Source organism: Anas platyrhynchos, chromosome 19 (assembly GCF_047663525.1).
Source record: "Anas platyrhynchos isolate ZD024472 breed Pekin duck chromosome 19, IASCAAS_PekinDuck_T2T, whole genome shotgun sequence".
Lineage (NCBI taxonomy): Eukaryota > Metazoa > Chordata > Aves > Anseriformes > Anatidae > Anas > Anas platyrhynchos.
In genome coordinates, this window is record NC_092605.1 from 4,556,834 (window position 1) to 4,582,123 (window position 25,290).

The 25,290-nt window shown below is 38.8% G+C and overlaps 1 protein-coding gene and 1 long non-coding RNA gene across 5 annotated transcripts in view; one reads left to right on the forward strand and one right to left on the reverse strand.

The window, feature by feature from the left end:
- The window catches only part of LOC106015885 (uncharacterized), a 332,132-nt gene that overhangs the window by 84,360 nt on the left and 222,482 nt on the right, over positions 1-25,290 (forward strand). Inside the window, exons 4-5 of the long non-coding RNA XR_011804085.1 lie at positions 6,525-6,655; positions 19,341-19,440. This is a non-coding gene — a long non-coding RNA (uncharacterized lncRNA). The remainder of the gene's footprint in view (positions 1-6,524; positions 6,656-19,340; positions 19,441-25,290) is intronic.
- CA10 (carbonic anhydrase 10) overlaps positions 1-25,290 on the reverse strand; it is a 200,606-nt gene that overhangs the window by 50,248 nt on the left and 125,068 nt on the right. The gene's annotated exons all lie outside the window — the stretch shown is intronic.

Genomic DNA, 25,290 nt, shown 5'->3' on the forward strand with positions numbered 1-25,290 from the left:
GTACTCCGAGCACAATCCTTTTGTTTAATGATTGTTGTTGTTGTTTGTAGTATCTTGACCAGACGCTTTCTGCGATACAAATATTGTTCCCATTGATTTGGATTGATTGTGCTGTAGTAAGCCGCTTGTATCTCTCGTGCAAAGCAGAGACTGCTTCAGGGTTGGAAAAGAGTTTCCACAGACTCCAGGGTATGTCTGTGATTTGAAATCTGACTTTAGGACTGTGACTAAGCACCACACCAAAGTAGGAGTTGAGATGTACTAAAGCACACTGCTTAGTTCTCTGCACAAGGATTACCTTCCCTTATTTCAAAGCAGTGCCTAGAGAAGAACATAACTTTTCCTAATGTTGTGCTTATGGCACCCAGTTAGTTTTAGAAGTAGTTTTATGCTGCTGTTGTGATTTTTTAGAAGTTGTTAACAGGGGACTTATGATAGAGAATAAAAGATATTTCTGTGATATTCTTCTAAGGTATTTAACAGTTGTTTAAAACGGCATAATTGTTTCTGAAGTCTTATCTTAAAGAAGAGATTGATACTAAATAGGAGACAACTGTTGTACAGATTTTTTTACAAACTATCATGGAAAATTTGAGACCTCTGTCCTTGTTCTGCAGTATTTCTGTATGCATACATAAGGATTGTATTTCTGTAACTGTTTGTAAGCAATTGCTTTCTACAGAACATTTAAGTGCATTTGGTATATCTTTGTACATTTGAATGTTTATTGTTCATAATGCTTTTTCTCTGCCTTTATCTTTAAGCTCAACATATGCAACATTATGTAAGGAAACTGTAGAAACGCTGCTCATATAACATCATTTTCAGAATTATTTCTGAATAATTCTGAATTATTTCTGAATTTTTATTCAGTATAATAAAGAACATACTTTCTTGGACTTGTAAATCATGATATTTTATATATTTGCATGTAGATGTCTCTGGGCCTTAGACATAGATATATTCAAAGTATTTCATGCTTATATTTTAAGGTAGATTCCAGCTGTAATTCCTGCAACCTTTCCCTGCTGCCAGCAGAGAGCACTGTTGACCCATCCCATAGAGCTATCACCTCTATACCATTGGGACTTCCACCGCCAGGAAGAAAATTAAAACTGAAATCATTTGGTTGGTTGGTTGGTTTGGTTTGGTTTGGTTTGTGACACGGCTGTAATCCGTGCCTTCGCTTTCAGAAGTGGTGGTTTTGGCTGTGGGACAGAAGTGTGGAGTCTGTTGCATCAGTCAAGCAGCTTTCTTCTGGTCTACCCCACTGTGTTTGGAGGCTGCAGGTTCAGCAGGTGGCTTGAAGGCCATCAGATAAGTGACATATCCAGAGTGCTTTTTTTCTGGAAAAAATACAGTGTTGTGCTTGAAAAAAAAAGAGAGAGAGAAAAAAAAAAAGAAAGAAAGAAAGTTTTCTGGGTGGGAAGAAAATTAAAGATAAGGAAATCCCAGATTTTTTATACAGTACCACGTACTGGGAGGGAGCTGCAGTGTCAGTGCTGAGCTTTGAAGAACAACAGGCATCATCATCAATATTTGATTAAAAAGGTCTGTATGAAGAAATGTAAAATGTAAGAAGGGTAAAGATTAAAATAATCTTTTCATCTTGCAAGTTGAAAAGTTTTAAAAAGGAAATGATGTTAATGAGTCCAATTAATCTATTTACCTGCTTAACATAACGTGACATGTTCCAGCATATGGCATGACACACTTTTTTTTTAAAGCACCGTTTTCAGTAAGAATCTCTGCCATTCACTGATCTTCAGTTTTGCCTGTTTACTTCCCTTAAGTGTCTGATCTGTAAAAATCTTGGAGCAAACCTCATAAATTAAATATTCAGGCGTACTGGCTAATGAGCACAATATGTCAATTTTCAGAGATCAAAATAATGTGCTTCAATAATGTATACACCATTCTGTAACAAAAATATAATTTTAATAGAGGACCCGCAGGGTCATGGTTAGCCTGAGACAATTATATGCCACAGGATGTGAAGGAATGAAACTGCTCCTAGGACACTGGTAATACCCCACAGAGTGTATATGCCACATGCTGCCTTTTAGGGATAATAAAGTGCTTTATTATATTTCCGCTACTACATTAATGCAAAGATTTTACCTTGTTAGTAACCATGAAGGCTAAAGCAGATGCAGCAGAATGTATGGTGTCTAGCATTACTAATTGCTGTATGTGTGTTGATGTTTACTTCTCTCCTTAATCTAAAATATTCCAACTATATTTAAACCATATGTAGCAGATGAATTAGATCTCAGAACTTTCACTAGATTTTAAAACGAGAATCAAATTAGTGAAATAGATGAGCAGAAAAACTGGCGTCTATGACTGGACAGCTTCCACCAGTGCTGGCTGAAGCCTCAGGGACCAGTAAGGCTTTTAAGTGGGGGATATATCTTGATTCTGAGAGCTTCCTGCACATTGGATCCATTATATGCTGTTTGGTGTGAAAAAATAAATCATTAAGAATGTTCTGCTCTGTGAAAGCAGGCTGGATCTCAGTGTCCATCATCTTCTGCTCTGTAGTATCCTGAAACCTGCAGCCTGAGTACTTGCACGCAAACTGAAGCATGGGAGAGGAATGTGTGAAAACAAGTTACCTTAAAAGACAGCATAACCTCAGAAGACTTCTTTGCATGCAGCAGAACTGTGCAGTATCAATGTAAATAGCATGCAGTTACTCAGAAGGTAGGGTGAGAATGACCAGGTGTATCTTCAGCCAAGTTGAACAGTGAAGGGATTGTGTCGAGTTCAAGTTAAATGTGGTCATACGCAGGATGGAGCAGAGCCTGCATACTGAGATCGCTGGCAGGGATTTTTAAATAAATACCTGGTTGTGCTTCAACAGCATTCACGGATCTGTCTTTACTATGGTAGACTCTGGAGTGACTTCGGTTTATTAGAAGAGAACTTGAGTTTGTTGTGAAGTATCATGCGCCTATGTCTTGCTCTGGTGTTTAACAAAAGATTTTTGGGGACATTCTAAACCAGACACACGCTGCCTGTAACTAGATTTAGTGATTCACAGCCCTGTGCTTCTATAGCTGCATTTTTACCACAGATGACAAGTCTTATCCTTTGGTGTGACACAGTTACAAGCATTATATGGAAGAGAAAGAGGGAAAAATTACATTTGCATGCTCCTTTTTGTTCATTAACCTTATTTTAGAATTAGGCTAAGTCAATAAGTAATTGAGAGAGTAACTGGGTCTTAGAGAACCCATTACCCTAATTTAGTCTAGCAATCTGTAACAAGATTTTAGTTTGAAGAATCCGCATTAAAAACTGTGTTAGGAATAATTTTTGTCTCTGATGAAAGGATGTCAGAGCCGTCTTTTTTAAACCTGAAGGCTTAAGAACATTTTCAAACTGGTGAGAAATCCAGACAAATGAAAACTCACCCTGTCCATTTTAAAGGGGGGCTTAAAAATTAAAATTGAGTATGTTAAAATCCCGAGGCTCTAATTGAGTCACTATTTAATGAGTGGTATTAAGATGCACTGACTCCTGGTAGCTGCCTGGATTTCAGAGCTCTTTCTGCAAAGTGCTTTGGTTGAAATGCCAGTGGTTTTCCAATGGAATCCCAATCGGATGGAAATTTATAGCACTTATATTGAAATTAGTGGTTTGCTTTCCCTATATTTTTCTGTAGTAAGACAGACTTCAGATAATATCTCAGTTGATTGGGTATTGATAAATGTATCCAGACTTTCTAATATCTTTATTTTGCTTGTATTTTCTCTTCAGTGCTTCCTTTCCTAATAAAACTTTCAGAATTTCCTTGCTGAACGGATGAGGTATAGCTAGTTGATTGATTTAAATTCTTTTTGAAGCTGTTGCTTTATATTCTACTTTACTATTTGTATGTAGCATTAACAAGAAGGCTGCACTAAATTAGTCTGGGAAATATTTTTCAAACTAAGTTGTAAATAACACTGTAGTAAAGTGTAGATTATTAATACGCTCACCATGTTATTTACCTGCATCCATCCATCTATGCACACGTACACGCATCTCTCTCTAAGTATGCATTTGTATAGATACATATATAGAAATAAAATCTTTCCTCTTTTTTTTTTTTTTACTGACTTCTGTGGATAGAAAGAGAAAGCGAAATGCCTGTCCTCACACCCAGGCCTGGATTAATGAGTTGGCAAAACCTTCTTGCTGTGGTGCATCCAGAGCATTAGCTTGCTGTCCGAATGACTGAGAAGCATACGGCTTTCTGAGCAGGGTAAAAGATGTGCATACAAAGTTTATCTGTTTTACACCGCAGTCAAAACATACCATTATTAAGTTTAATGATGCAATTTTACAAGAGCCCGAAGACCCCGTTTCTCTAATTCTTTTTGCTGCTAAGAAGCTCTACGTTTCTATGCCTATTAAATTTTCATAAGTCCTCTAAAATAATGAAGTGACCACTGCTGCTTTGTGATATCCTCTGACCACTTGTTTTGTTTCTTTGCTGGGATAGAGCCCGTTTTGCTCCCAGTACTGGTGCGGTGCCATGTTTGGGATTTAGGCTGAGAATCACATTGGTAACACCCTGATGGCTTGGCTGCTGCTAAGCAGTGCTCACGTGGAGCCAAGGGCTTTGGGCTCCTCGTGCTGCCTGCCCTGCTGGTGAGGAGCCTGGGGGTGCCCCAGGAGCCGGGAGGGGACACAGGCACGCCAGCTGAGCCGGGCTGCTCAGAGGGATGTTCCTCACCAGGGCTCAACCCTAAAACTGGGAGAGCTGACGGGGGGCTGATGTCTCTTGGGAACAGGTTGGGTGTCTGTCAGCAGGTGCCAAGCAATGCCGTTGTACATCAGAAAAGCCTGGTAATACTTCACTGATATTGCAAATCAGTGGAGATGAAAAGAAGAATCTATACAGCTCAACTTTTTAGCCAGGAAAGGGATAAAAGTATTATTAGCTTTTTTTAGCAGAAGCGTAACAAGTGTTTGAGAGCAGTATATTTCATAAGTTGCTTCCTAAATCACTGCCAAGGAAAAACATAATTATTGCAAAATAATTTCCTGAGCCCTGTATCTCTGGAGGTAAACTAGTATTTAGATAACTTGAAATTTGACCTCAATAAAATTTATTATATATCAAGGCAAATCCTTTGTGACATGCAAAAATCATGAGCTATTCTGCCTAGTAGCATAGTTTGCTGGTTTTTTAGTGTTTTTTTTTTTTTTTTTTTTAAAAAAAAAGGGAGATGTTTTGTTCTAGTTCTTTAAAAAAGGTGAATAACTTAGCTTTTCCAGTAACAAATATTACTGTTTCTGTTTAACAGAGGACTGTTTTACTTTACTCTGTTTTATCTGTCTCCAAAACGTTTGTGTAGTTTTTTTATGTTGAGAAGAGGAGCTGCAGTAGAGATAGAAATAAAAACAGGCAGATCCCATTCTAAACGTACCTTGGTTTTCCCAACAATGCAAGTTGGGAAAAAAATATTAAAAAACGGATCTCCCTAATGCTGATAGCTATAAATTATATCTTAGCTAGAAGAATCTCCTCTGTGTTTCAGCATGCCTCTAACTCAAGTCTCTGAGAGTCAATGTGCAAGTTGGATGGAAGATGAGGAAGGTTGGTCTGCAGCATGAACTGGAGCTGCAGGCTGAATGGCAGCATGGGGACAGCCCTCACCTCCTTTGGTGGTTCCACACCTGGGGTTACGTGGTTATTCGTCATCATTCCAGTGGGTGTAGATGTGAAATTCTTCCAGTCAGAAAGCTTCCTAAGGCTTCACTTACGAGCACTGTTCTGCTAAAAGTTGCTCAAGAGATACTGTGTTAATTCTCCTGCCATTCCATATTACCTGCTGTGCTTTTAGATTGCATGGCTAAGGGGAAAGAGCTGGTTGTTTGATATTCTAATCCTCTGAACATCTCTACATATAGAGGAGTTATGAACATTAGTATTTTTACAAGTAATCAAAACGACACAATGTCTGGAATTCCAAGAATCAATTTTTTACTCTTATATCATTCCCAAACATGTCTTATTTTATGCAGTAAAAGATGCTTTTCCACTAGCTCAAATATAAAGAAATGGTGAGACACTGTTCTGAAAAAGGTTATTAGAAAAGCAATTTTTGCATCATGCTAATTTACCATCGGTTTCCCTCTGTTTTGCTTTGTCATTGTGCTTACCAAAAATACAGATTTTTCTCGCTTTGCAAAGGAGTCCATGGGGAAAAGACAAAAAGGAGTTATGGGATAAAGTTAGCTAGGAATCAGCATAGAACTGAATGCTTTTCCAATAGGGGCAAGTTTAGCTTAGGTAGGATCTTAGCTTTCCAGACATAAAAGGCAAGTTCATTTTTAAGGAACATTTCATCATATATAGTCTTAAAGAGAGTTTCAAGAATGTTTAATCTGTTGAAACAAGTTCATTTTTATTATCTTCTCAGGTAGAATCTTTTAAAATAGTGGCTTGTTGTCAGTTATGAATCAGCATTCCATTTATTAGCAGTTGCTTTTCCCCTTATTTCTTACATCTTCTTCCTTCTCTACAGCGTGCAAACCACAGGCTGAGAAAGCTCCTGTATGCTACTGAAGTGGTACCTTCCCCACCTCTGGGTGTTTGCACACACACTGGTGTGTTCACATTCCTATTCCTGATGAATTACAGCCGAGAAGTCTAAAGGTACTTAATGTTTTATTTACAATGTAAAGACAACCTTGCTCTCTTTATCCTAGATGAAGACATGTTTTAGTGTTCACTCTCATAGATTTGTTCTCCTTGCTTGCAGAAAAGGAAAATAGTTTGTGTGCTTATGTTCTTTTGAACTACATAGAACTTAGGTAGAAGTTGGACTGGAGCTTCCAAAAATGAAATCTTACAGATCAGAGTAAGTATTTCTTACAAGGCATTAGTGAGAATGGTAGCACATTTGGTATTTCTAACAATTTGATATACGCTTCGATTCTGAATAATGGGTCTGCCCATGAGCAACTGAGATCTGTGAGGAGTACCAGTTTTTAATATGTAATTGGTGACTGATATTGTCTAAAGTAAAGATAGGAAGTACTGGTCTACACTTACAGAAAAATATCCACTCCCTGATGAAATTGAAGGATTTGTAAGTCTATCGTGGCTTACGTCTTATTATTTTCACACCAACTATTTCTAAGTCTAGATGATGCCTAATAAACAACTCCTTTAATCATCTTTAAAATGACAAACCTGTTGATAAATTGAATTTTCTCCAACAAGATATTGCTATATTGATTTTAGTACTCCATTTTTAATAAGCAGAGACTGTTCAGAATTGCTTGCTATGACAGTCTTGAAAGTAGGGCATCAACTGACTTGGCAAATGGCTGAATTTATTGGGGAAGTTTTTGCTAGAACTCTAATCCATTATCCTTTTATTGTTGACATTAATTTGCAATACGGACACTGGGCCAAATCTGCCGCATATAAAAAATAGACAAGTATGTCTACCTAAAAGTTTCTGCGGTACATTTGCTCTTTTCAGGAATAAATAACATATCCTTCCAACCATGCCTGAAGTCACCAAATTAAATTCTGTGTATAGGCAGCCGTAGTGCCAACTCCCATCTCCAAGTATGGGCACATCACTCACTGAGCAAAGGGCTGCGGCTGCTTAATGCGGCTGCTTTGGTTAGCGTGAGCAGCAGGTGTGCAGGAGTTTCTAGACCCTAGTACTAGAGGTAATGTAAGACAGCAGTGCTGAAAAAAGGTGATGCTTTTTTTTCATTACTTGGAAGTGCATCACTATGGTTAAGGGAAGGAAGATTCTATTTTCCTTAATTGCAAACTTTCCAACAACTGATTATTTTCATGTGTAGCAGAATAACTTCAGTGTCTTCACCATATAAAATGCAGATACGTTCTTACCTCTGACCTAGATTATTTTGCTAGAGGGTACACAAAATACTTTTAAGATAATGTTATGGCTAATCACATTATTCAGAAAAGGTGATGGAAACCCAGTGGCTGGGTCAACATGTAACATTTAAAACATTGCTTGTAATTGCAAATGCATTTTTGGAATTTATCTTAGTTTTCCGTGAACATATGAAAGCTCTGGACACATTAAGGAATTTAATGGTGTTTTCAAACATCATATGCTCAGTCTACTTACTGAAAAAGGGTTACTTGCCTTAATGACTCTTTATATTTCTCTTTGGTTAAATTAGCAGAAAATTTATATGAAGATAGCATGTCTGTTACTAAAGCAAACATACAAGATGGAGACAATACAAAATTCTTGCACCCTTTAAACTAGAATGAAATAAACGTAAAAAAAATGTTCTAAAATGTTTCAGTTTGAGATAAAGAAATATTTTTGATATTCTAACTTCCACCTCAAGAGCGAGTGTAGCTGGTACATTAAAACTGTGCTTTTGTACATGTACAAACCCATTCTGGGACTAAAAGCATATCCATAATTATCCAAACACATAGGTGCCTATTCGCATGTCCAGCCAGTGGTATGTGTGGATTGTATAATGCCTGGTCTTTTACAAAAGCATTGTTTTCTGTTTTTTCCTATGAGCTTATGCTCCCCTAACCAAAAAGAAAAAAATAATGGAGGGGGGATTACTGAACAAAACGTGATATACACAAGTTAACAATTGACAATGTAGTAATGGGTACTGAGTAAAAACCTGAATAAGAATGTCATGGCCAAACCACCTTTAAGGGATTTCAGGTTTCTGGTTTAAATACTGTTGCTTATTGTCTTTTTCATTTATATATTAAAAAAAGATTTAATACTCCTAAATCCCTGCCTCTCATCCCTTGTATGCCCTGTCAAGCAAAAGCAAAACAAAATCTAACCAACAACTTCTAGGATAAAAATTCTACCCTCTAGGTCAGTGTTCCTCAAACTCTGAGCTCTGATCCCTTCACACAGAAATGGAGGCACAAAGCAACAAATGTCAGTAACTTATTTCCCCGTCAATGCAGGACTGCCAGCTACCTTCACCGGCTGGCAGCAGCCGAGTCCCTTCAAGGCAGTGGTGTCCACTGTGGGACCTGCAGACATGAGAAGACTGAAGAGCCCAAAGTGGTCCACACATGCCGAAAGCCTGAAGAATACCGATCTAGGTCAACTTTTTCCACATTCAGGCACTTTAGCAGACGTGACCTGATTCTCAGAAGTGCTGAGTAAACAGAATTCTAAAAATGATAACATTTCAACAAAGAGGGCTGCTTTTCATATACTAGAAAACTCAAAACTCTAAATATGTCCCTTAGGCTATTAGGAAAATGTTAATCCTGATGTTTTCATCTGTAGTTATGTGATTTTTTCCCTTTATCTTTCAGTGATTTGGTTAGTTCAGTCCCCTTTTTACTGTCCTACATACATGTGTAGTCTGCACTGTTATAATTGTGAGGCTGCTTTTCTTATAATAGCTGTTCCTATGTACCTCTGAAACAAGTTAAATACGTGCAGGAAGATCCCTAGGGTTTTCTGTTCTCCTGGGCAAAAACATTGTCCGTTCTGTTTTTCTATTTTTTGTGATGTTTGCAGAAGAATTTCCAAATGTTTTTTGCAGTATGCTGCCTGAAAGATAACCTCAGTACTGACAAAACACGTAGCACAGGGATGTATGTTTTCTACCCAACTAAAAATGCTCGGTAAATGCCTTTCTTTTTCAAACTGTAGGGCTTCATCCAAGCTAGTGAACGCATTTTTCTCCTGATCAAGGCTGTGCGACAGATTATAAATTCTTGTTTTATCTGAATGTTAATCTGGTAGTGCTGTAAGAGCATATGACACGGGAAAACCTCAAAATATATTCAGCGCTGACCTACCTTTAGTTCTGAGTTTAAAAGGTTGAACATATCCTTCTGTATCTATACCACAGTTACAGCCCTGAGATTCTCCTCCTGAAATCATCAGAAGCAAGATCAGATTATAATTGTCCAGATGTAAATTTGACTAACTCCTTGTTAGAAGAAGAAACAAACTAACAAAAAAACAACACAACAAAACCTATCCGTGTGGAAAACTCTTATTTAACTGTAGGGAAACCTAGAAGGTTCTACAGGAAGAACTTTAAAAAAGCCCATTGTGATTATTCTCCAGGATTCTGAAGCTATTTTGCTACAGTATTTTATAGAGATAGAATGGTCTAACATAAATATTTCAAACATCCCAAACTGGGAGACTTCAGATTCTGCTACAGAGAATCTGTGGAGGAAGATATTAACAAGTCCAATAGAAAAGATTAATATTTCTCCTGTTAAGAATATAGGGCTCCATCAGTCAGCATGCACTGCTGACTACCTGTCTCGCATCTATATTTTTTATGTTAGTAGGAGAGTGCTATCCATCTATTCTCTGTATTCACATCATAAATTAGAAGACACTGTTCCATTAACTAGTAAGGTAAAAAACATGTTGGTTATATTTGGATAACTAACATGTACTCAGAACAGTTACTTGTGGTATTACTGTTCTCTTCTTCCTGAAATGAGCCTCCTACCCTAGCCACAAGGTATTCAGAAGCCCTTACACCCCCTCACCCAGCCCCAGCATTTCTATGTACAAAGCTTTATTCTGGAATAAATGCACAAATAAAGTAGCAGCGGTTACACTAAAAAGATTGAACAAAACCTCGTGAAGCACAGAAGAAAGCATGGCTTAAAACCCAGGATGACTGGGTGAAGTCCATACACTCTTAATTAATATTTCAGCTGGATATATCACCCCAGACAGAATAATCCCCCACTATTCCAGCATGCAGCTGCAGTACCAGCTAGCCTACTGACATGCTGTTTCTAGCAAATCAGGGACCTAAGGCTTAATCTACATCATCTAGAAAGCATGTGTGCAGAAAATGTGTAATGCCAGATCTTACTACAAAAAAGAAGATTAAGGCTGAAAAAGGATTAGAAATTAATTAAGGAGCTTCTTCATGTTTCCCAATATCCTTCTGATCTGTTACCAGCCTATCTTCAGAGCCTGTGCTACTGATGCAGTTGTTAGTGAGCGTTCAAACCACGAGCACTACAGAGGATTATCATTATGCTTTAGGACGAGCTGTGGCTTGGGGTTTATTTCCAGTTCCACACTTCCAGATTTTTGGCAGGGATCAGTGGGAGAGCTGCAGAGTCTGAGCTCAGGCAGGGACAAGGCATTCAGGTCGCACACCACCGCCAGCAAGCGGCCCTTCTGCAGGTGGACGGGGCTGCTGCATCCCTGTGGGACTGCGGCAGGGAGCTGATGCTCTGAAACAGCCCCAGCTAATGGTGAGGGAAGTGGCCAGGGGGCCAAGTGGTTCAGGACCCTGAACTAATGAAACAACGGGGAGGCACAAGGAGCTCTCTGATCACTGTAGGCTCTTTAATTTTTCAGAGTAAAGCAAAGTTATTCCTGGCCTCAGTTTTGTGAGCATGACAGCTATGGGATTGTTTAGCAACCTACGATACAAGCACAACGTACAAGTTAGGTGCTAACATGAAAAGCATCACTTCGTAGTTACATTCAAACTTTGTGGTGTGCCCTCTGAAAGTTTTCATCCGTGTGTGCTCTACTTATACATTAAGATTATGCACCAGAGAATATTTCACTCTGATTAATATTAATTAGTTCTAGTTAATATTAATCATTTTAAAATTAATTATGGCATTTGCTATGCAGACAGTTTCTCACTTATGACATGGGGTGTTTCTATTTTCTGAAACTTGATTATATTGAAAAATTCAACCTTCACCCCACTGAGGCAGAGCAATCATTACTTTGTTTGAAATTCACAGCTTAACCTGCACACAAATGGAATTAACACCGCATGACTCTATGAGGTATTCTAGAAACAGGGCCCTCAAGCTTGTTTCAGTGAAAAATCAAATGTATTTTATCACCTTTATGAATACACAGCTATGAGCAGGTTCTGAAGTAGCGAGAGAATCATATACACTGACAACATTTATGAAAGCAGTGGTGATAAAGGAACAGTAAACAATTTTTTGAAGAAGGTGAGAGTTTCGTTTCAAATGAAAACTCTAGAAATGAGCAGGGAAAAGCTGACTTGTCAAGCAGAAAGCCTTTTAGTGATTATATCTATTCTAGCACAAACAAACAGCACCCCTGAAACCCACCCCCAAACTCATGCCATCAATATATTAGACAAACTCAAAAATAAGCGGTGTTAATGATGTCTGCAAATTACTATTGATTATTATTGCAGGATGCAACAAGATTCAACATGAATTGAGACAACATCAAAGCATCCATTTCTTCTTACAAAATTTTAATAAACGAGTAATTCCATACAGCTGTCATGCTCAGCTCTGCGGTACTTAAACATTCCCTTTTCCAGGACAAATTCACAGGAGGAGCCTACCCTCTCTTGCATACATCTCAGGAGTTGCTCAGATTTCCATTTTCAGCTGCAGGTTACCACATTTCCATATTGCTATGGGCTGGTTTAGCAGAGCTGAAAATTTCTTCTATTCTAACTTCTCTGTCACAAAGGGGGATAAAGCAGGACACTTCTGCTTTTCATCCGCACTGACACATCCATCAGGTCCCACAAGGCCGTCCTTCTCTCTTCCCTCTGCTTAGCTCACTGTCACAGCTACGTGCAGCCCTCCTCTCTGTCTCTGAAGCAGAACGCTGAAGCCTTCAGGCTGGGTTTCCATAAGACAGCAGTGCTGGACTCACTCTGCTTCCATGAAATACGGGTATTTCAGAGAAACAGAATCAGATCAATGGAGAGCATGTCCGTGCTGCGTGATGGAGCTCACACAGACAACTCGGAGCTGCTGCTAACAGAAGCAGCCCCAGAGCCAGAAACAAAACGAGCCTGCTGGCAGCTAATTGGCCATAGCGAGCTGCTACCAGAAAGCTCTTCGAAAACTGGCTTTGCTGAGACCAGTGCAGCCCTGGATTCATACCGCCTGTGACACACGACCTGTCTTCAAACTACTGTCAAATTGTGTTATCTTTGATAAGACCCCAATATATAAAATAGCTGTGATCTGTGCAATATGCTGGATTGATAACTAGCAAAGCTCCCTTCTATTGTTTTTGAAGCAAAATCCTATTTACAGAAAAGCCTGTCATTACATAGAATCCACATACTTTTAAAGAGAAAAACATCTGCTTACTACTAAAAATATATGGGAAAGGATAACTTCAGGGAATATTTAACAATACCTGCAAAATACAGAAAGGGATTCAAATCTGTTTCCAGTATCACATTTAAATTCCTATGAACTTATTCATTTTGGAAAATACAGCTAGCAGCTGTTCCTCCTTGTCTTCTGACATTAAATTAGTAATTATTGTGTGTCGTGTGTCTGTGCAAATATTTATTTACCATTAGGTTTGTTTCTCTTTTTTTTTTTTTTTATTTTTTAAACCACCATAGCTATTCAGCTCCTTTAAATCTTCTAACAACTATGTAAAGATGCCATTTGGGAACCCTAAATTGTACATTTTCTCCATATGTGGCACATCCAACCTCCTGTTCTCACATATACATATAGATGACTGCATCAACCTATCTTACATTTCATGCAGTAAACCAGTTTCTAAGAATTACCATATAAACATCAGGTGAAATATAGCACTGCTTAAAAGGGCTTCATTAAAATGTATTTACCCAATAACTTCTGTCAGCTGGAATGGACTCTAGAAAGCTTCCTGCCAGTTATTTCCATGGAATCTGGTGTTCTTTTTATTGGTGTCAATGGGAAACTGAGTGGTTCTTCTCTCTTCGTGGATTTACTGTAGTATAAATTCACGGGCTTCAGCATAGCTACTTCTGATTTACACTATTGTGAGAAGAGATTCAGATCTATAGTTTATAGATGAGAATTTTTAAGTGACCATTGAAAAGATAAAGTATTCAATATGCATAGCAAAAGATGCCTTCTGAAGATAAATAGTCATTCTTTATGTATAGTTCACTTGTTTTTCTGCTTTGAATACTCAGTCAATGATCATTTATAGCAGAGTGCATATGAATCAGCCTTGTGAGGTATTAAATCACATTGAGGGTAAATTTTCAAGTTATCATAACTAATATAGCTGACAAATTGTGGGTGTGTTTACTTGTACAAGTCAAGTGGCAACTCTCCCCATGGTGGCATATGCACATGTGAAATTAAGCAAATACATTCACCTAAAAACTACAGAGGTCATCTGGCAATTTGGTCCACATAGCTAGCCTTGATCTGAAATACAATACTTTCTTGTGTCCAAATACTTTTTTTTTCTTTAAGATTCAAAATTCCTTGGTGATTTTTTTTTTTTTTTTTAGATGAAATAACAAACTGTCTCCTGGCAGCACAGGAGATCTGAGGATTATTGGCAAGCAGGGAGTTTTGCAGACCTGTGCAATGTTTAAAAATTCACAATAGGCTAATTAGCATGCAGGTCAACCCGAAACAAAAAGCCCAGTTTGGATTCAAAAGCATAGCAAGATCAGCTGAAATCAGCCTGTTTCTTCTGGGAAGAGGGCACCACTCTGCCCCCACTTCTTGCGATTTTTTGGGTGCTAAGCACAGCTCGAGATATTACTTGGTTTTGATAGAAAGACCTCTTACCTTAGGGTGAAATGACATCATGTCAGCTCCATGACAAAGGGCACAGACAGCAATTAGCAGTGACACTGTGTGCCATCCAATTTGTGGGGAACATGAGTATCAGCAAAGGTCCACAGAAAGCGCTCTTTGTAGAGGATTGCACAGCACACAGCTGAGCACCCTGCGCATCCCCCTGGGTGCGTGCGGTCTGCCACCTGGCTGGCAGGGTCCTGGCAGAGTTAGGGCTGCCTGATAGACCTTTCTGTTTAGGATTTCGGAAAGTAACATACCTATGAATAAATTGTTATGGAAGTTAAGCTGCAGTACAGAGCCATGTAATCTATGGCTCACAGATTAAGATGTGTGATTTTACATAACCCTGTGTACCAACAATGCTATGCACTTAAAGTAGCATCATGCTGGGAGAAATGTGCAGTGAGAGGCAGGGTGCACCAGGTGGGGTAAGGTATTGAAGGGAAGCAGCCCAGGCAGGCATCATCAAATCAAAACTTGGCACAGCAATCTTACTCACAGTTTTATTTCCCTTGGCCTAATGCTCCTCTGCCTGCTGCACCCTGCAATACGATGTGCCCTTAAAAACACTTTATTTTTTGCTTTGATTCACGTGGACTCCCACCGTCTTCATATTCTAAATATATATATCACATAAATATATCTATAAATGCATTTTTTTAAATCTGAAATGATGTCTTTATTCTAGAATGTCTTTATCCAGAGACTATGTAATAGTTTATGTGGGTTTAAATTTAATGGATAGGAAACCTAAGCACAAAGGAGACAGATCATGGCTTTAGAGGGGCTGTATCAGTGTTACAAAATGGATTTGCTGTTAGGTGAACTGCTACAACCTGAAGTGTAGGCTTGGAGTTCTGCTGGCATCAGCGGGAGCTGAGGAGGATTCAAGCCAAGTCCTTTTCACTCAAATGATGACAGCAGACATCATTTATTTCATTTATCAAGGGAGAATTTAAGAGGCCTGATCACTCAGAAAACGCCGGCCCTTGTCCTCAGCTGTACTGAATAAAATGGGCCTTCACCGAGCTCCTGGAGCATCAGAGTATAGATGGCTGAAGATTCCCCCCACATGACCACAAACCTTTCAAAAGCTGGCAGCTAACAACAGGCTGCTCTCTAAGGCAGAACATTTGCCTTTGGATTCCCACAAGGTTTTCCTATCCCATCTCTTATTCAGGGTATATTTTGAACTGCTAGGGACTTAAATGCCAGCAATATTCACAAGACAGCAATCTCTACATCAATAGAGATAGTGCAACTGGGCTAGCTTTTCAAGTCCTGAGAGACATCATAACAGCATCCCTGTCTTGCCTTGTTCCAGGCAGCTGAATAGAGAAATACGGCTGAAAAACAGTCAAAGAACCAGAATTTTACTAGCAAGTGAATGGCATCAGTCATTCAGTGCAGCACCGTGTGCTTCTCAGAGATCTTAAGGATCCCAGCCCTGTTCCTAAACACTCAAATGAGGTCAGTAACCTGACTACATAACAAACTGATCTTTAAGTGTAATAATAAGGGAAGGTGACATGCTTCTCTGTATTGAGACAGAGACTCCCTTCCAGCTAATGTGGGGGAAGAATTCAGTAATGATCTGAGTAGTACGTTGTACTTTCTCTAAACATAGGCTGTGGTAGATGGTCTTTGTGCATTTGTTATGCATGTTAATTCTGCTTAGCTTTGTGATATCCACTGTCTGATTAAATTGTGCCCTGAAGTAATACTAGAATAAAGCTGTAAGTAGTTATTATATGCAGCAATGTCTTAATTGAAGAGCAAAACCATTTACTGAGATTTCTACAACTGCAAAATATGTTGATATTACTTGAGAAACAGCTATTTCTAAGCTCCAATTAGGAAATTACATTTATTGATTAAGGGCTGACATTGGATAACTTGCAAAATAGACAGCCAAAGATGCACTGGATCAAATCCCTCCTTGCATTTTCTGATTTCAGTCAATACTTTTTCTCCCACTATGTAGAATTTGGTGATACTGTCACACTGTATTTCACAATTTTTTTAAACAACTAAAATAATAATTGCAACTCCATTATTTTGGCACTGTTCATATGGCTAAAAACTCAAATAAACATGTTTAAATCTGCCATGTAGGAATGGCAGGAATGTATGTTATAGTAGCAATGTGGGGCAGAACTAAAGGCTTTTGAGGAAATACATACACTGCTTCTTTGCCCAGTGCAGAAGTCTGTAAGATCACCCAGAGCCCCATCTGCAGCTTGTTGGACACAAGCTCTCTCAAGGCTCTGCTGTTGCAGTTCACCACCCAGCCCCTTTAAGGGAAAAGAGGTGGAAGGTGGCTTCTTCTGGAGGAAAACTGCCCATCCCCAGTGCCTGGAGAATGTCTTGCTAATGTGTGCTGGGCTGACAGTAACAGATAAGACCATTAATCATAATTATTTGGATCATTTTCTTCCCCAGCTATAAAATGATAATGTAGAAGAAAAGACATTTGGAGAATTATTTAAAACCAAAACCAAGCTAGTGCTTTTTATAATACTGAACTTGTACAGAATGGTCAGGTACATCTGACAATTTATAAAGATATCATTTTTTGCTTATGTACTCCCTAGGCAACAAATTATAATGATCTAGAAAATGCTCTGGAAGTGTCTAAGCAACAGAAGAAAACTGAAAACATTTACTATATGACTAACTGCATTAGAGTAATTGAATTTCCCTAAATGAAGAGGAAGAATTAAATTAATGGAGCAATAGTTTGACAAGTTTGGCTTCAGTTACTACACATAAGCAAAATCATTACTTAAGCATATTGTTAATTATGTTCAAATCAAGAACAAATTGAGTGATAGCTGTTAATTAGGCTTGTGTGCACAAGAAAATAAGAGAAGCAGTAACATTACAGCAGGCTATAAATATGTACATGTGTTTGCACAATACTGTTATACAGATGAGATGTGGGTGTGGGAGAGGGAGTGCTGGTGGGCGTGCACACATGGAGATGGGAAGCAGGCACCCTGCTTGCTTTGTTTCAGGATGAAGTTGTTTTATTGTTTAATATATATGAATGAACACAGGATGCAATTCTGCCATTGGTTCACTCTGGGCCACTGATTTACCCATTTTTCAGTTAGGCATGCCAGCGAGGCCACGCAGAGCAGCTTCAGGATCTTTATGAAATGCAGCCTCATGCACGCGGCTTTAGCCAGTGGCACAGATCTGGGTTCCATGGGAGGTGATGGCCTGGTAACTAGTGGGTCATGAGGCTACAGTCTGCCAAATATTTTGGATGCTTAAATATATAGCATCCTGCAGATGTAGTAAAAGGCCATGTATATGCAGATGACATTAAAGTTTTTGATAAATGGAAAATAGTTTGCTGTGAAAAAATACAAATCAGCTTGTATGGAGCATCTCCATATCCCTGTCTGCTTTTCTAACCCACAAGTCATGCATTAATGTACATAAAGAGTCTAGGAAACAAAAGATGAGCTTACATTAAGTGATAGATTCTGTGAAGCACACTGTTATTTGTATATACAGACTTCTTAATTCAGCAGTTTAGCTAAAAGGATGGTAGCAGACACTCAGGCTTGGTGTGCTGCACGAGTAGGGAATGGACATCAGTGTAATCAGGCAGACATCGGCTGACCTAAATCTGCACAGCAGCATCGCTGTACTCACAGCAACAGGAACAGGACAGCTTTGTAGCAAGCATCATCTGTGAGAAATGTCTTAGGAATTTTGCATTTGACTTCTTGAAATTTCTGTTCCCAGAGTCTGGGCTGACTTGTGATCTGCATGATTCTAATAAAACTAAGGATACAAGTTTCCTTGGGGGGGTGGAAACCTGAATGTTATATGCTTTTGTGCCTTCCTGTGTCCTTTTCCCAAATCCCACTCGGTAGATTTTCTCTCACTCATTAAGGAATTGTAGTCTTTAGTTGCCAAAGATGCCTTCTGATGCTTCCTGTGAGATATTTCTCCAGCAATGTATACTTGGACAAGTTGATGTACAATTTGACTGCACCATGTAAAATAAGCCTAAATTCATAAATGGGATGATACTAGCTTCAGAAAAGGTGAATATTCTCTCCTTTGAGTGCACCAAACCAGAGCATTAGCCATGCAAATTGAATTGATTGGAACGACCCAGCCTTCTTCTTTGCTGTGCCATAAGAAATTACTACACAGGGAAAACTTTATTTGCTGCGGGCTGTGTATGAAGGCTACTTATAAACTGTTTGGTCTTCTAAAAGAAAGCTCAGAAATTTACTGTTGTAAATGTCCCCGCTATTCAGTGGGACATGAAAATCATTATCGTTTCTAAAAATTACATCATCATTTTAGGGTAGAAGAGATATTACTTCATATAATAATAATAGATTTAAGCATACAAACTGGTGCCAATGACCAGTGATTGTGGGAAAACAAAATGTTTAAAGACATCACATAACAAAATTCTCAGCCATAATAGTGCACAACTAATTTTTTTACATTCTTCTGATAAAAAGTCCTTCTGGTGTCTGCATTTTTTTTCTTACTACTTTTGTTGCTTCCCATGAAGTTATGAAGGTGGAAGAAAATGAAAGGTTATCATTAAATTGCACGAGTTATAATTTAAATAAAACATCAGTGTTAAAATAGTTTAAACGCTGAATAGACATTGATAGCTAAATTATTGCGTGGAAACAAGCTATCTGTGGTGAAAGACAGTTCCTCCTCCCTAGTGTCACTGGGCACATGCTCTGCATTAGTCAAGAATTCTTTCCTCGTGGTCTCACTGCTGACCTTTCTTTGCCAGGTGCTCAGCGAAGGCAGGGTCACCGTTTCCCTACCTGCAGGACTCCTCTCTGCTTCGGGACAGCTCAGACCTTGGCCTCATCACATACCTGACAGACATGGTCAGTTTTTGAAATGCAGTTTATTTTATTGTGACTAGTGGCAGCCTGTAACTAATAAATGGGAAAGAGGAAGCAGATTTGAGATGCACCACTCAAACTCTTTCACGTGGTAATAGTTCAGGTGCTGTAACTTGCACCTTTGCCTTATTGTCTGCTTCCCTGGTCAACTGCCAGCACAGCGGGTTCAAGCTCTTGTTCATGTCTTCTCCAGTACGTGGGCAATACTTGTGCTCTGACCAGTTTTGAGAGATATCCAATGAGGGCAAGGTTTTCAGAAGCAATTTGCACCCAGGAACACAAACCGAGAACGGGAAGCTATTGGGAGTTCAAGAGAGTGATGGTTCAGTTACGGTGTTTGTTAACTGGGAACTGAGCTACTTCAAAAATCTGTTCAAAAAACCAGATGTGTATAAAACACCTGTCATTGCCTCTAAAGTATCCTGCTGAACCTAAAGGCCAATTCAAAGTGTTCAAAATTTCCATGAAACATTCTGATAAGACTGTAGCTTAAGAAACATATGGAGCGATTTTTATGTGATTTTTAACGTTTTCATGTCATACTTTCATTTTTATTCCCACATCCATCAGCAAAGAGCACTTCTTTTAAAACAATAAAGGCATCATTTTGTATATATCCTATCCTTAGACCAAACTGCAGGTCTTAAAACAGCACATCAAATTGGGAAGGCCTGTTACCAGCACTCATTGGAAATCAGCTCTTTCTTTGAGGAAGGGAGCGAAGGAACAAAATTCCAATTTGTATTCCAGATATTACTAGGAAGTGTACCCGTAAAATAATATGTAAATTGAAAATAAACAACTGATAAAAGTTATGAATTATAGCCCATATTATTAAAAGTACAATTTCTGTAGCTGCTAGCAGTAAAGAGAGGCAAAAACATTTAAACCCAAGCACAGTTCCCTTTTTTCTCCATAAGAACCAAGTACAGCTAAACGAAATTAACTACGCATTAGAAAAGAAAGAAATATAAAGATTGAAGGAAGAAGTAGTATTAAACTATATAGCTACATGTAAAGTCAAACATAAGGCAACAAAATTTCAACTCTATGAATGTGAATGTCTAAAAATATCAGAAGGAAAGTAAAACCTTGATTAAGTATTGTTAGTTAATGATAATTGGCAGCTCTCTTCAGGGGGAAAACAACCTACAGCTAAACAATGAAATTCAATTAGCAGTTATTACCCAAGGTTTATAAATACCATGCTCTCTTGGAAATGCACATTCATGAATTCTGATCCTTATTACCCTAAAGTAAATACAGAGCAAGTCCAAGAAAATTACGTGAACTCAGTGTAGATCAGACTGCCATAACTGGAAGTAGATTGGCTGTAATCTTTTGCTGGTAATTCCCACTGAGTTGATTATGCTGTTTCAAAGGCAGTCAATGATGTGCTAAAAGGAGAGCCCCTATAAAAATGTCAGTGCAAACAAAGGGAAGATTAGGATGATTTCCCCAAAGCTGATGGAGTTCCTGATGCTCCAGATGCTATTTTGCTAAGCAGCCAAGGACTTTTTTCTGTTACCTATAAAGGGATTTCTGAAGAACAAATGTTTTGCTAAAGAAATCACTGAATTGCACAAGATCGAAGGTATTTTGAAGGCACTTCCCAGGGTGGTGTCTCACCCTGGAAAGTCACAGTTTTCCACTTGTTTCAAATCACTCAGCACCTAAGTATAATAACAGTATTTGGAGGAATGTTTCCAATAGACGTGCTAACTGCATACCACTTCTTTGTGCTGCTGCGTGCTGCCTACAGGACGAGCTTATCTCAAGCTCAAAAGGAAAGTGGTTGAAATAATAACAGGCTGAAATTGAGGGCACACTTAAACTACAAACTGTAGTGCTGTGAACAAACATCGCCAAAGTTGGCTAGTGAAAACATTCCAGCCACAATAGCAAGACTACCCATGTTAGGGTTATTTTTAAATATTGCTTCAGTGTAAATTTTATCTGTAGGATAAACTTGAAATCCAAGGCAAGGCACCAAATGCAACACAAATAAAATGTCAGCAATAGATTTATGTTGGATAACAAGGAGAAATCCAAATATTAAAAAATACGTATTCTGCTCTCTTAGTAAGCCTCTGAAATGTGCCTCTAGGCATAGAGTAGCTTTTCCTAACTGCAAGATCTTGGGTGAGAAGATGTGCTGTCCCAGATATCAGATGTTTTGGATTGCTGGAGGGAGGGAGGAGCTTTCTGGCAGAAGCATGTTTTTTCAGATGCATCTTTGAAAGCCTCTGCCTCCTCACACCCTTGTCCTTGCTGTCTCTCACCCACAAACTGAGATGTAAATTTTTTATTTCTGCTATTTTGTTGGGTGGTTCTGCAGATTTACTGATAATCCTACATCAAAAAATAGTTTGGAACAATTATGTCTGTATTAAAAGGAGCAGGTGTATTGGGCAAGGTGGTGTGTAGAGGGTTAGCCTGGGACAAACCCCAGGCTGGACCCAGGCAGGAAACAGCCAGGTGTGGCTGTGGGGCCCTGGACTTGCTTCTGGAGCAACCAGGTTTTGTTTAGTCCTGAAGGAACCTGGCTTGCATGCTTTGAAAGCACAAGTGATGTAAACCAAGTGTCAGTAAGTGGAGATGAGCAGATTTGCTTCCAAAGCACCCTCTTGAGCTGAACTACAGCTCTACAGTAGATGGGGATTTTAAAAATTCCGGATGACTTTTGTGGGACTGGGCTGTTAAAACAGATACAGTTTTTTGCTGAAGGTATTGACCTGCTGCTTACAGCTATTAGAAAGTCTGGGCAATGCTAGCTTGGCAGCTACAGGTGATTATACAGTTACCAATGGGTTATTAAATCTCCTCCAGATCAATGCCTCTTCTTCCGGAAATGGATTAAAAAAGTTGGGGAGGTACAGAAACACCCAAGGGAATTATACAGAAACCATCCTATATTTTTTAAAAATCTAATTAACTGTAAAGTAATTTCACTCCACAGAGACCATAATAGCACAGACATAAGAGAAGGAGCAGTAATTTGTTTTCCTGCCTATTGATTTCTGGAAGGTAACTGGAAGAGGCAGGTATTTTTAGTCCATCTTAAAAAGATAGTTTATAAGTAAAGCTTTTTCAGTACCCAGGGAGAAAATCTAAACAATATTTGAATGTCTTGTTTTGCTGCATGCTCTCTTCAGACTTTGAGGTTTCATCAGCAAGCAGGGATACATACTTTAGAGATATAAAAACAGGCTGGTGTGTGCTTTGGCATTTTTTTTTCATATCCACCAGGAGTATTGACTTTACAGCCCCCCACCCATACCATATAGATGGAAGGTAGCTCTGCAGGCCTACCCGGTCACCTGCAGAGGTGCTCAGGTCTGCGTTTTGCTGCTCGTTGTGCCGTCTTTTCTTTTCAGTTACACTGTCACTGTTTTCCAAAGAACACTGAAAACATCTGCCAGCGTTAATACCGGTGGGAAGGCCTTTCCACCCTGAGCAGTCTCCTGTCTGTTTGACAGGGATGTTCACGCAACCGCTTCACAGCCCGTTAGGAAATTCCAGGAGCGCTGAGGCACATCTTGTGCTGGCCACCACCGCTGCTGCTGAGGGTTGACACCTCCACTCTTGCAGAGAATGGCTGCCAAGGGGTGGCAGCCTGCACTGAATTTTACATGAACCTGTCAATATAGTATTTAACATTACAATTTTGGTGCTCCTCAGAGACTTAAATCACCAAGACATCACCTCATAATTTACTGCAACAGGAATCTTTTGTCTAATATTAACTAAATTCTGCTCTTCTTTATGCCCTGTTGGGTTTGTTTCCGAAACATTTCATGCACGTACAGCAGGAACATTGCTGATGAACCTGATTCTGCTCTCAGTAATAGTGCAGGAATATTGATTTAAACACTGGTGTTCTGGCTTTCTCTCAGTCTAAGGGCACTTGTAAACACAGAAAGTTCAAAGAATGGAGTCCCAGTCTCAAAATAAATACAAAATCCCTATTGATTTCACTCAATAATTTTAAAGCTAGAAGGAAGATGTGCTGATAAAGCATAACATAGAAAAGGGGGTAATTTTAGCCAGCGCATCTTTTTCAATATTTGAACCAGAAATCTGTCATAGTTTAGGCTTTTCTGGGTCAGGAACCACTCATCTACTCATCTGCCACAAGGACAGTGTGAGCTAGATTTGAATATGTGAAATGCGTGTTGTGCTTCAGATTGCTGTCAAGCACTCACAAAATGCATATTTAAACTTTGAAAGGATAGGAATATCCTTCTTGGTGCTGCCACATCACTCCCTCCTTGCATGTCTTGGTAACTTCCCCCACTGGTCTCTTAAGGACTCTCTGTTTAGCAACCAGTTTATGCCTCTTCCATCACCCTCAGCTAGGGAAATGATTTCAAAAACTGTGAGTCTGTGAGAAAAGAGTTCATCATATCTCGAGTTTTGATATTTCAAATGAATTTCAAAATGCAGCTAGCTACTTGCATACCAGAATTTCTATGCAGGAACACGAGCCGTGACTCCATTGCTCGCAAAAAAGCAGCTGCTTTGTGAAGACAGTGAAAGAATGGGACAAGGTGTTGAACTACTCAGAAGTTGGCAATGGCTTGACTGTAGTGGCAGGTCAGTTTTCAAAGTCTCTAACATTGTGAGAAACATGGTGTTTCTGAAAGGCCACATATTGATGCTTTTAAGCAGATATTTCACAGAAAAATATATTTTGCAGAAAATAGGAAAGTTACTTCTGATCTGAATCAGGATTACAAAAAAAAAAAAAAAAGACATTTAAGACATTTTGACAATCTTTCTTTTGGCTTGTCCACATCTAATATATCAGGTGAGTGTTTTCTCTCTAAACAAAGTAAGCTTTCCAGCTCAGTGTCACAGCATACTTGGTTGTGCTGTAGCCATAATTCCAGAATAAAAATCTGGTTTGATGTTTTAAGTCACCTCTCTGTTAAATGAATTTGCCAAAGTCTGACTGCTGCAGTTAAACTCCTTCCCACAACTTAGCACCCCCATATCCCCCCAAACACACACACACACACACACACACACAAAGCTACTTCAGCTGGCCTACTTCTTGCAAGTAATAGGTTTTCCTTTGCACTTAACTCATTGTTTTAATTTTATTTTACTCTCTTTTGCAACCAGAAGGCTACAGTTTCCCTAACCCTAATTTTTGTTCCATCTGCATCTAAACTTCAGGGTAGATATTCAGTGTTCTGATAAAGTGAAGCACTTAAGGAAAAATTCATATCAAAAGTCATGTTTCTCAGAAGTAAAAGCTAATATGCACTTTTGGGAGAAACATTACAGTTGCAATCCTGTGCACATAATGTGACTATTTATCATTGTTTGGCACTTTCAACTGGATGATTCAAGATTTACTTCATAGTTTTGAGACATTTACAAGAAGATAAAGGAGAAAACATTTGGTAAAAGATGATCCCATACGTTATAAATAATGACTTCTGTGGTGTCACCATAAAATATCTCATAATAATGAACCAAGGTGAATAATTCACACAATTTTCTATTGGCTTGAAAAATTAGATTATTTTTCAGGAGCTAAATGAACAATAAATTTCAGTTCCAAACGAGCAGCTTTGCAGGTAGTCTCCAACCCTTATGCAAATATTCATGGGTAAGGGAAATGATGGCCAACAGGAGTGCACATTGCTGGATGCTGTTCATACACAGTATGTCAAAGCAATAGGACCATATAAGTCACGGGTAGGGTGTGCTCCACCAGTTTAATAATTTTTAAGGGCTTTTAAAATAATTTTCATATACTCCTAAAGTGGTCTGTCAGTTCTGTTAGAATTATAATTACTTTTCCAATGACAACTAAAGTAT